A 12,355-nucleotide genomic window follows, 5' to 3' on the forward strand; every position below is an offset into this window, starting at 1 on the left:
AGTCCTGCTAGTTTAGAAGTGTTAAGTAAGTCCTGCTAGTTTATTTCAAAGCAACTAAGGCTACTCAAAGCCATGGTCAGTATTTCCCTAAAAAGTTCCATTTTTTCCTCACTTAGCTTTCACCCTGAAACGAGACACTGACAGTTCAGAGTATAATTTGTCAGCTTCTAGAATATTTGAAAAAGATTCCATATTGCCTTCTACATTGTATACCAACATGTCTACTGACAGCATGTTTGTAATTTAAACATGAAATTAAAAATTTGCCAGCTTGATCCATGTTAGAATCTTCATAAACTAAAATGAAGCATAAATTACTAATGATGGATTTTATAAATAAATAGATGCTATTCACAGGCATTTTCACTGCTAAGGGGTCAGTGTATAATTTTGGTTTTAAAACACACAGTGGGTGTTTACCGGAAGTCCCACACCCGTGGATCCCAGCCCGCAGCAGCTCTCTGCTCCCAAACCCCGTGGGAGAGAGACCTCACCGCCTGATCAGGTGGGCACTCCTGAGGCTGCAGAGCGGAGGAGACCACCAACACTGCCCACCCCTGCCCACATCCCTGGCCCAAGAGGAAACTGTATAAGGCCTCTGGGTTCCCGTAGGGGAGGGCCCAGGAGCGGCAGGATCCCTGCGCCTGAGACACCGCCAGAACCTGAAGGAAACAGACCGGATAAACAGTTCTCTGCACCCAAATCCCGTGGGAGGGAGAGCTAAACCTTCAGAGAGGCGGACACGCCTGGGAAACCAGAAGAGACTGCACTCTGTGCACATCCAGACGCCAGGGGAAAACACCAAACGCCATCTGGAACCCTGGTGCACGGAGGCTCCCGGAAAGAGCGGCGCAGATCTTCCCGGTTGCTGCCGCCGCGGAGAGGACTTAGGCAGTACCCCACGAGCAAGCTTGAGCCTTGGAACCACAGGTGGGACCAACTTTTCCCCTGCAAGAAACCTGCCTGGTGAACTCAAGACACAGGCCCACAGGAACAGCTGAAGACCTGTAGAGAGGAAAAACTACACACCCGAAAGCAGAATACTCTGTCCCCATAACTGGCTGAAAGAAAACAGGAAAACAGGTCTACAGCACTCCTGACACACAGGCTTATAGGACAGTCTAGCCACGGTCAGAAATAGCAGAACAAAGTAACACTAGAGATAATCTGATGGCGAGAGGCAAGCTCAGGAACCCAAGCAACAGAAACCAAGACTACATGGCATCATCGGAGCCCAATTCTCCCACCAAAGCAAACACTGAATATCCAAACACACCAGAAAAGCAAGATCTAGTTTCAAAATCATATTTGATCATGATGCTGGAGGACTTCAAGAAAGACATAAAGAACTCCCTTAGAGAACAAGTAGAAGCCTACAGAGAGGAATCGCAAAAATCCCTGAAAGAATTCCAGGAAAACACAATCAAACAGTTGAAGGAATTAAAAATGGAAATAGAAGCAATCAAGAAAGAACACATGGAAATAACCCTGGACATAGAAAATCAAAAGAAAAGACAAGGAGCTGTAGATACAAGCTTCACCAACAGAATACAAGAGATGGAAGAGAGAATCTCAGGAGCAGAAGATTCCATAGAAATCATTGACTCAACTGTCAAAGATAATGTAAAGCGGAAAAAGCTACTGGTCCAAAACATACAGGAAATCCAGGACTCAATGAGAAGATCAAACCTAAGGATAATAGGTATAGAAGAGAGTGAAGACTCCCAGCTCAAAGGACCAGTAAATATCTTCAACAAAATCATAGAAGAAAACTTCCCTAACCTAAAAAAAGAGATACCCATAGGCATACAAGAAGCCTACAGAACTCCAAATAGATTGGACCAGAAAAGAAACACCTCCCGTCACATAATTGTCAAAACACCAAACGCACAAAATAAAGAAAGAATATTAAAAGCAGTAAGGGAAAAAGGTCAAGTAACATATAAAGGCAGACCTATCAGAATCACACCAGACTTTTCGCCAGAAACTATGAAGGCCAGAAGATCCTGGACAGATGTCATACAGACCCTAAGAGAACACAAATGCCAGCCCAGGTTACTGTATCCTGCAAAACTCTCAATTAACATAGATGGAGAAACCAAGATATTCCATGACAAAACCAAATTTACACAATATCTTTCTACAAATCCAGCACTACAAAGGATAATAAAGGGTAAAGCCCAACATAAGGAGGCAAGCTATACCCTAGAAGAAGCAAGAAACTAATCGTCTTGGCAACAAAACAAGGAGAATGAAAGCACACAAACATAACCTCACATCCAAATATGAATATAACGGGAAGCAATAATCACTATTCCTTAATATCTCTCAATATCAATGGCCTCAACTCCCCAATAAAAAGACATAGATTAACAAACTGGATACGCAATGAGGACCCTGCATTCTGCTGCCTACAGGAAACACACCTCAGAGACAAAGACAGACACTACCTCAGAGTGAAAGGCTGGAAAACAACTTTCCAAGCAAATGGTCAGAAGAAGCAAGCTGGAGTAGCCATTCTAATATCAAATAAAATCAATTTTCAATTAAAAGTCATCAAAAAAGATAAGGAAGGACACTTCATATTCATCAAAGGAAAAATCCACCAAGATGAACTCTCAATCCTCATCTTCGGTTGGTTTATATACAAGTGTGCAATTTCTAGGCTTGAAAGTAAAATGATGCTATCTGGTGCTGGATAGAGGAGCCTTATTTTTTATTATGGCAGCTTGCTATTTTTGTAATATGGTGATTTGGTTGAACACATTAAAGTACAGTAGTAACTGATCTCCCCCTCTTCCTGGATGAGTGAGGAGATGATTAAATGTTGATGTCAGCATCCATGAGCATATTCAGATGAGCTTCTGCTTCTGTTGAAAAGGATGCTGTGTTTGATTGTGGTCCGAAGCTTTGAAGCACTACTTGGCATCTCCTTCCTTGGAGGTCTCACTGTTTAAACATAACAGATTTGATAGCTTGTTGGTAAGGTGAGGTCCAGCTTGTCTCCACTAGGTCATCTTCATGTGAATCCGGTGGTTATACGGTTTTGTTCTAGGGATATTTCATTTTTTTTAATAACGGTTTTAGCTGACATTCATGGAGAGAATGAATCCTTAGAAGTGTGCCACTAGTGAAAGGAAATCCTGTCTAGAGTATGTTTCTTTACAAAGCTGTGTCACACCATCCTTTGGGCCCTCTGCTGGAAAAGTAGAATCAAGTCTCAAATAATGCCTTTTAAATTGTATCGTCTAGTATTATAGATGTAGGACAGTACTGTATCATACCTCTGTGGATGTAAAATAGCTTGTACCTGCTTTATGATACGTAGTAGTGACCGTGCTTTATCAGAGCTGTTTTTAATGATGCTGCTCAGAATGTTTTCTTTCCAGATGATGATTGAGAAGCTAATTTAAAAAAAAATGGTGCCAGGTACCACAAGAGTAACAGAACTGTGCTGTTTTCTCGGGTTTTGTTTTTTTACTTTTTTTTTTTTAATGGAGTGTGCTGGATGTCTTTACAGTTTTGTTCAGATGACTGCAGAACCTGGAAAAGCTGTTGCTGCTGTTGATGCATAACACACTGCTATTATTGGTCTTTTTATATAAATATAAATATATATATACAGATGTAAAAAAAATGGGTTTCAGAGCTAAAGAAAGAATTCTCAACTGAGGAATATTGAATGACTGGGAAGCACCTAAAGAAATGTTTGACATCCTAGTCATCAGGGGAGTGCACATCAAAACAACCCCGAGATTCTACCTCATGCCAGTCAGAATGGCTAAGATCAAAAACTCAGGTGACAGCACAGATGCTGGCAAGAATGTGGAGAAAGAATGTGGGATTGCAAGCTGGTACAACCACTGTGGAAATCAGTCTGACTGTTCCTCACAAAATTCGACATAGTACTACACATGTGGTATGTACTCACTGATGAGTGGATGTTAGCCCAAAAGCTCAAAATCCCCAAGATACAGTTCACAGACCACATTAAGCTCAAGAAGAAGGAAGACCAATGTGTGGGTGCTTCAGTCCTTAGAAGGGGGAGTAAAAACACTCTCAGGAGAAAACATGGAGACAAAGTGTGTAGCAGAGACTGAAGAAAAGTCCTTCCAGAGACTGCCCCATAGACTGCTCCACCTGGGGAACCAGCCCATATACAGCCGCCAAACCCAGACACTATTCTTCATGCCAAGTTGTGCGTGCTGGCATGAGCCTGTTATAACTATTTCCTGAGAGGCTCTGCCAGAACCTGACAAATACAGAGGTGGACACTTGAAGCCAATCATTGAACTGAGAACGGGGTCCCCAGTGGAGGAGTTAGAGAAAGGACTGAAGTAGCTAAAAGTGTTTGCAACTCCATAAGAACAACAACAATATCAACCAACCAGACCCACCCCCAGAGCTCCCAGGGACAAAACCATCATCCACAGAGAACACAGGGATGAACTTATGGCTCCACCTACATATGTAGCAGAGGATGGCCTTGTTGAGCAACACTGAGAGGAGAGGCCCTTGGTCCTGTGGACAAGAATGTTAGGGCGGGGAGATGGGACAGAGTGGGTGGGTGGGGGAGCATCCTCATAGAGGCAGTGGGAGGGGGGTAGTGGGTTTCTGGAGTGGAAACCAGGAAAGGGGATAACATTTGAAATGTAAATTTTAAAAGTCCAATAAAAGAAAAAAAAAAAAAGAAAGTAAATGAAAAAAAAAAAAACACAGTGATAAAGTACTATAGGTGGAGGTGGTGGTTTCAGAGTAGTGTCTCTGCACACAGTTGCACTAATTCAAAGGGCCATCTAAGAAATAAATGTCTGACTCCCTTTACTTTTATAAAAATCACCTTTCAAGCTGAGGAGCTTTTAGTTTACTCATTCATTCCTCAAATGCTTGTTGAAGATTTATCATCCACCAGGAAATACAGGAGAATGTACACTAGAGAGAAGTAGTCTCTTTCACAGAATTTGTATCCTATAAAATTTATAACCAATAGAGAGAATGGCCTTTTGATATTTTGCCAAAGGTTATTTTGTGCCTCCAATGTGATGTTTAATCACCTCGTATATTCCACATGTCATGCAATTCAAGAAAAGTTTAATTAAACACTAGATGTGGCTTACAATCTTCATTAGGTTCAAAATAAACCTTCGGATGAACCTTTCAAACACAAACTTGAAGCTCTCTATTTCCATACCTGCCTGACCAATTATGTATGAATCTCTGTTAAAGCTAGTTGATATGAAAGAATGTGGCCTGTGGGTCAATTGTACTTTGAATTTGATAAATTATCAGGAGAACTTTAGGCTTTAGTGAAAACTGAAGACAATTATAAATGTAAATGGGACAAATGAGGTCAATATGCTAACACTGAGTAATTCATATACCTCACACTACTAATTCAATAGTAGTGGATTTTCTCCCTAATAAGCAAAAGCCTTCTATTAAGCTATTTCCTAGCAATAATACAAATGGCTCACATATTTTTTTTCATTGATAACTCACAGAACAACTGTCAGCAACAAGATAGAAAGGGAGATATTCCCTGAAGACATAAACATACTCTTATAAAGAAAGTGAGGGACTAAAGTTCCTTCGGAAATTTCATGCTGGCATGTAGAGAAAAGATTTTTTTTTAAGTCAGACTATAGCACGAAGAGAAGAGCTTGTTATACAGAAGAGCTTACACAATTTGCAGCCACAAGAGTGCTATTAGGATCTACATCTGCTGTGAGCTTTAAGGAACTATATACTCCCTCAGGATCAGAAAATGCACAAGTCTATTTAATTAATGCTAAATCTAAGCAAAAGAAGAAGAACATGAAATGTTTGGATGAAAAAGCTAGTAAAGGGCAGACAATTAGAAGAGCTCGGGAAAAAAATGTTGTCAACTGTTTGAAAATAAGAATGGAAACCTCACGCAAAGAGCTGTGTGAACACCCAACACTTCTGTGCAGCTGCTCTGGTCGCTTTTCAAAGTGAGGACCAAGGAAACAACTCTGAGAGCTATTCTTGACTTGAAATGGGGAATACATCTCTGGCAACTTGCAAGACCACTTTGTGTTGATTATCAGTGCTGAGGAATTTCAAATAAGCTGGAACTTGCCTGAAACATCCAGATGCTAAAACTGGCCCAAGAGTGTCCACACTGTAGTGTACTTTGCATACAGTGCAAAGGGCATGGCTTGTTTTGGACTTGTCTTTGTATAATTCCTAACTTTGCATTTTAAATCTCTTGCATAGCTACTCAATTCTCTTGCAACAATTTATTTCCCCCAGTTTTTGTTTTGTTTGCTTTTTGTTTAAAATATAAACCTAATTTAATGGTTGAAAAAGATTTCATCCACTGGGTGTTGATTATTGGCAGGTTTCATGCATAAAAGACTAAATAGAATAGACAACTTCTTGGCCTTTGTGATGTCAGGAAACGGAGACAACATAGTGTTGCATTGCACCCAGAAATAAACCATGGATAATTTTTTCTTCTTTTATATTAGAGTAACAAACTTTCTCCCTTTGCCTAAAAGTTTAAATAATAAAAAGTCTTATATATGAACTAATAAAACTAAATTGAAATTCATTAAATTAAAATAAGGTTGCCTTTATTTCAGTTGTTGTATAGGTGTTACATTTTTATGTTTTCATGGTTGGATATTGTTTATTTTATTGCTTATTCACTTAGAATGAACATTTTTTCTTTCTTTTTTTTTCTTCTTTTTTCTTTTTTTTTTTTTTTTCTTTTTTTTTTTTTTTTTTGGAGCTGGGGACCGAATCCAGGGCCTTGCGCTTGCTAGGCAAGCGCTCTACCACTGAGCTAAATCCCCAACCCCTAGAATGAACATTTTAAAAATCTTAAGATGCCATCTTTAAAATAATCACAACTGTGCCCAGAGCTGAACTTCAGTCACCAGCCCTCTATGCCCAGATCCCTCTGGGAGACAGCTGGTCTCCCAGAAGTAATGACACACCTGAGAGCACAGGTAGGACTACAATTTCTGCTCCAAGGGACCCACCTGGATTCCTCAAAACACAGGTACAGTCTGAAGCAGGATCATTCCAGTTTCTATCTGCACCTGGACCTGACCCTGTGCCACAGATCTCTCTGTTCCTGGCTCTGGCCAGGAGAGAGTTGGTCCTGAGGAATGCTGACACACATATTTACAGGAGGGTCAAGCTTCTGTCGAAGACAGCAAGAACAACAAATAAAGAACAACAAAGATAAACAGATGATGAAAAGTAAGTGGAAGAATATAAGCAACAGAAACCAAGGCCATGTGGCTTCTTCAGAACCCAGTTTTCCCACCAGAGCAAGTCCAGGATACTCCAACACACAAGAAAAGCAAGATTCTGATTTAAAAATCACATCTCATGATGATGTTAGATGACTTTAAGAAGTACATAAATAACTCCCTTAAAAAAATACAGAACAACACAGGTAAACAAGTAGAAGAACTTAAAGAGGAAACACAAAAATCTCTTAAAGAATTACAGGAAAACACAACCAAACTGGTGAAGAAATGGAATGAAACCATCCAAGATCTAAAAATGGAAATAGAAACAAAAGAGAAATCACAAAGGGAGACAACCCCGTAGATAGAAAACCTAGGAAAGAGATCAGGACTCATAGACACAAGCATCACCAACAATATACAAGTGATAGAAGAGAGAAGCTCAGGGGCAGAAGATACCATAGAAACCACTGACACAACAGTCAAAGAAAATGCAAAACACAAAAAGAGCCTAACCCAAAACATCCAGGAAATCCAGGACACAATGAGAACATCAAACCTAAAGATAATAGGTATAGAAGAGAACTATGATTCCCAAGGGAATCATAGGGCCAGTAAACGTCTTCAACAAAATTATAGAAGAAAACTTCCTTAACCTAAAGAAGACATACTCATAAACATGTGAGAAGTCTACAGAACTCCAAATAGATTAGACCAGAAAAGAAATTCTTTCCATCACAAATAGTCAAAACACCAAATGCACAAAACAAAGAAAGAATATTAAAAGCAGTAAGGGGAAAAGGTCAAGTAACATATAAAGGCAGACCTATCAGAATCACACCAGACTTTTCAGCAGAGACTATGAAAGCTAGAAGATCCTGGGCAGAAGTCATACAGACCCTAAGAGAACACAAATACCAGCCCAGGCTACTATACCCAGCAAAATTCTCAATTACCATACATGAAGAAACCAAGATATTCCATGACAAAACCAAACTTACACAATATAGTTCCACAAATCCAGCCCTACAAAGAATACTAGATGCAAAACTACAACATAAGGAGGGAAACTACACCCTAGAAAAAGCAAGAAAGTAATCTCCTTGCAACAAAACCAAAGGAAGAGAAAGAGAGGCACATAATTCTACCTCTAACAACAAAACTAACAGGAAGCAGCAATCATTATTCCTTGATCTTTCTCAATATCAATAGACCCAATTCCCCAATAAAAAAACATGCACTAACAGACTGAATATGTAAACAGGACCAAGCATTTTGCTGCATACAGGAAACATGCCTCAGTGATAAAGACAGACACTTCCTCAGAATCAAAGGCTAGGAAAAAGTTTCCAAGCAAATATACCCCAAGAAACAACCTGGAGTAGACATTCTAATATCTAATAAAATCGGCTTTCAACCAAAAGTTACCAAAAAGATAAGTCATATTTGTCAAAGTCATATGTGTCACACTTCATACCTGCCAAGAAAAAAATCCACCAAGATAAATTCTCAATTCTGAATATCTATGCTTCAAATGTAAGGACACTCACATTCATAAAATAAACTCTATTAAAACTCAAAGCACGGGGGTTGGGGATTTAGCTCAGTGGTAGAGAGCTTGCCTAGCAAGCGCAAGGCCCTGGGTTCGGTTCCCAGCTCTGAAAAAAAGAAAAAGAAAAAAAAAAAACTCAAAGCACACACTGTACCTCACACAATAATAGTGAAAGACTTCCAACACCCCACTCTCATCAATGGACAGATCATGGAAACAGAAACTAAACAGAGACACAGTGAAACTAACATTATGAACCAAATGCATTTAACATATCTATAGAATATTTCATCCTAAAACAAAAGGATATACCTTCTTCTCAGCACCTCATAGTACCTTCTCCAAAATTGACCATATAACCAGTCACAAAACAGACCACAACAGATACAAGATGAGGTCCCATGGATGCTATCAGATCAACATGAACTAAGGCTGGTCTTCAATAACAACAAAAATAAAAGAAAACACACATACACATAGAAGCTGAACACTGCTCTACTCAATGATAACTTGGTCAGGAAAAAGAACAAAGAAAAAGATTAAAGATGTTTTAAAATTTAATAAAATTAAGGTACAATATATCCAGACTTATGGGACATAATGAAAGCAGTGCCAAGAGGAAAACTCATAGCTCTGCCTCTAAAAAAGAAACAGGAGAGAGCATACGTCAGCAGCTTGACAGCACACCTGAAAACTCTAGAACAAATACAAGAAAATACACCCAAGAAGAGTACATGGCATAAAATAATCAAACTCAGGGCTGAAATCAACCAAGTAGAAACAAAAAGAACTATACAAAGAATCAACAAAACCTGTACCTAGTTCTTTTAGAAAACAAACAAGTTAGACAAACACTTAGCCAGATTAACCAGAGGGCATAGAGAGAGTATCCAACTTAACAAAATCAGGAATGAAAAGGGAGACATAACAACAGAAACTATGGATATCCAAAAATCATCAGAGCCTACTACAAGAGCCTTTACTCAACAAAACTGGAAAATCTGGAAATAGACAATTTTCCAGACAGATATCAGGTACCAAAGTTAAGTCAGGATCAAATAAACCATCTAAACAGTCCCATAACTCCTAAAGTAATAGAAGCAGTTATTAAAAGTCTCCCAACGAAAAAATGCCCAAGACCAGATAGGTTTAGTGCAGAATTCTATCAGATCTTCATAGAAGACCTCATACCAATACTATCCAAACTACTCCACAAAATAGAACCAGAAGGAGCACTGCCCAATTCCTTCTCTGAAGCCACAATTATGCTTATACCTAAACCACTCAAAGACCCAACAAAGAAAGAGAACTTAAGACCAATTCGCCTTAGAATATCGATGCAAAAGTATGCAATAAAATTCTCACAAACCAAATCCAAGAACACACCAAAATGATCATCCATCATGATCAAGTAGGCTTCATCCCAGGGATGCAGGGATGGTTCAACATAATCCATTATGTAAACAAATTCAAAGAAAAAAAAACCACATGATCATCTCATAAGATGCTGAGAAAGCACTTGACAAAATTCAACACCCCTTCAGGATAAAAGTCTTGAAAAGATCATGAATTCAAGGCCCAAACCTAAACATAGTAAAAGCAATATACAGCAAACCAGTAGCCAACATCAAACTAAATGGAGAGAAACTTGAAGCAATCCCACTTAAATTAGGGACTAGACAAGGCTGCCCACTCTCTCCTAACTTATTCAATATAGTACTTGGAGTCCTAACCTAAGCAATCAGACAAGAAAAGGAGATAAAAGGGATACAAATTGGAAAGGAAGAAGTAAAAAAAGATCACTATTTGCAGATGATATGATAGATACTTAAGTGACCCCAAAAGTTCTGCCAGAGAACTACTAAGCCTGATAAACAACTTTGGCAAAGTGGCTGGGTATAAAATTAACTCAAACAAATCAGTAAGTAGCCTTCCTCTACTCAAAGGATAAACAGACTGAGAAATAAATTAGGGAAACAACACCATTCACAACAGTCATAAATACCTCTGTGTGACTCTAACCAAGCAGGTGAAAGATCTGCATGACATGAATTTCAAGTCTCTAAAAAAAGAAATTGAAGATCTCAGAAGATGGAAAGACCTCCCATGCTCAAGGATTGGCAGGATTAAGATTGTAAAAATGATCATCTACAGATTCAATGCAATTCCCATCAAAATTCCAACTCTATTCACAGAGTTAGAAAGAGAAATTTGCAAATTCATTTGCTATAACAAAAATCTCAGGATAGCCAAAACTATTCTCAACAATAAAAGAAGTTCTGGAGTACCATCCCTAACCTCCAGCTGTATTATACAGCAATAGTACAAAAAAAATATGGTATTGGTACAGAGACAGGCAGGTAAATCAATGGAATAGAATTAAAGACCCAGAAATGAATCTGCACACCTATGGTCACTTGATATTTGACAAAGGAGCTAAAACCATCCAGTGGAAAAAAAGACAGCATTTTCAACAAGTGGTGCTGGGTCAACTGGTGGTCAGCATGTAGAAGAATGCAAATTGACTCATTGTTATCACCTGGTTCAAAGATCAAGTCCAAGTGGTTCTTGGACCTCCACAAAAAACCAATTACACTGAACTAATAGAGAAAGTGGAGAAGAGTCTCAAACACATGGACACAGGAGGAAATTTTGCTGAATAGAACACCAATGGTTTATACTCTAAGACCAAGAATTGACGAATGGGACCTCAGAAAATTGCAAAGTTTCTTTAAGGCAAAGGACACTGTCAATAGGACAAATGGTCACTAACAGATTGGGAAAAGATCTTTACCAATCCTACATCTGATAGAGGGCTAATATCCAAAATATACAAAGAAATCATGAAGTTAGGCTCCAGAGAATCAACTAATCCTATTAAAAATGGGTTACTGAGCTAAACAAAGAATTCTCAACTGAGGAATATCAAATGGCTGAGAAGCACCTAAAGAAATATTCACCATCCTTAGTCATAAGGGAAATTCAAATCAAACCATCCCTGAGATTCTACCTCACACCAGTCAGAATGGCTAAGATCAAAAACTCAGGTGATAGCAGATGATGGCAAAGATGTGGAGAAAGAAGAACACTTCTTCATTGTTGGTGGGATTGCAAGCTGGTACAACCTCTCTGGAAATCAGTTTGGAGGTTCCTCAGAAAACTGGACATAGTACTACCTGGTGACCCAGCTATACCCAAAAGATGCTCCAACATATAAAAAGGACCCATACTTTCCACTATGTTCATAGCAGCCTTACTTATAATAGCCAGAAGCTGTAAAGAACCCAGATGTCCTTCAACAGAGAAATGGATACAGAAACTGTGGTACATCTACACAATGGAGTACTATTCATCTATTAAAAATAATGACTTCATGAAATTCATAGACAAATGGATGGAATTAGAAAATATCATCCTGAGTGAGGTGATCCAATCACAAAATAATACACATGGTATACACTCACTGAAAGTTGATATTAGCCCAAAAGCTAGAATTACCCAATAATTCACAGATCACATGAAGCTCAAAAAGAAGGAAGACCAAAATATGGACACTTCAGACCTTCTTAGAAGGGGGAAG

This window comes from Rattus norvegicus, chromosome 2 (assembly GCF_036323735.1).
Source record: "Rattus norvegicus strain BN/NHsdMcwi chromosome 2, GRCr8, whole genome shotgun sequence".
NCBI lineage: Eukaryota > Metazoa > Chordata > Mammalia > Rodentia > Muridae > Rattus > Rattus norvegicus.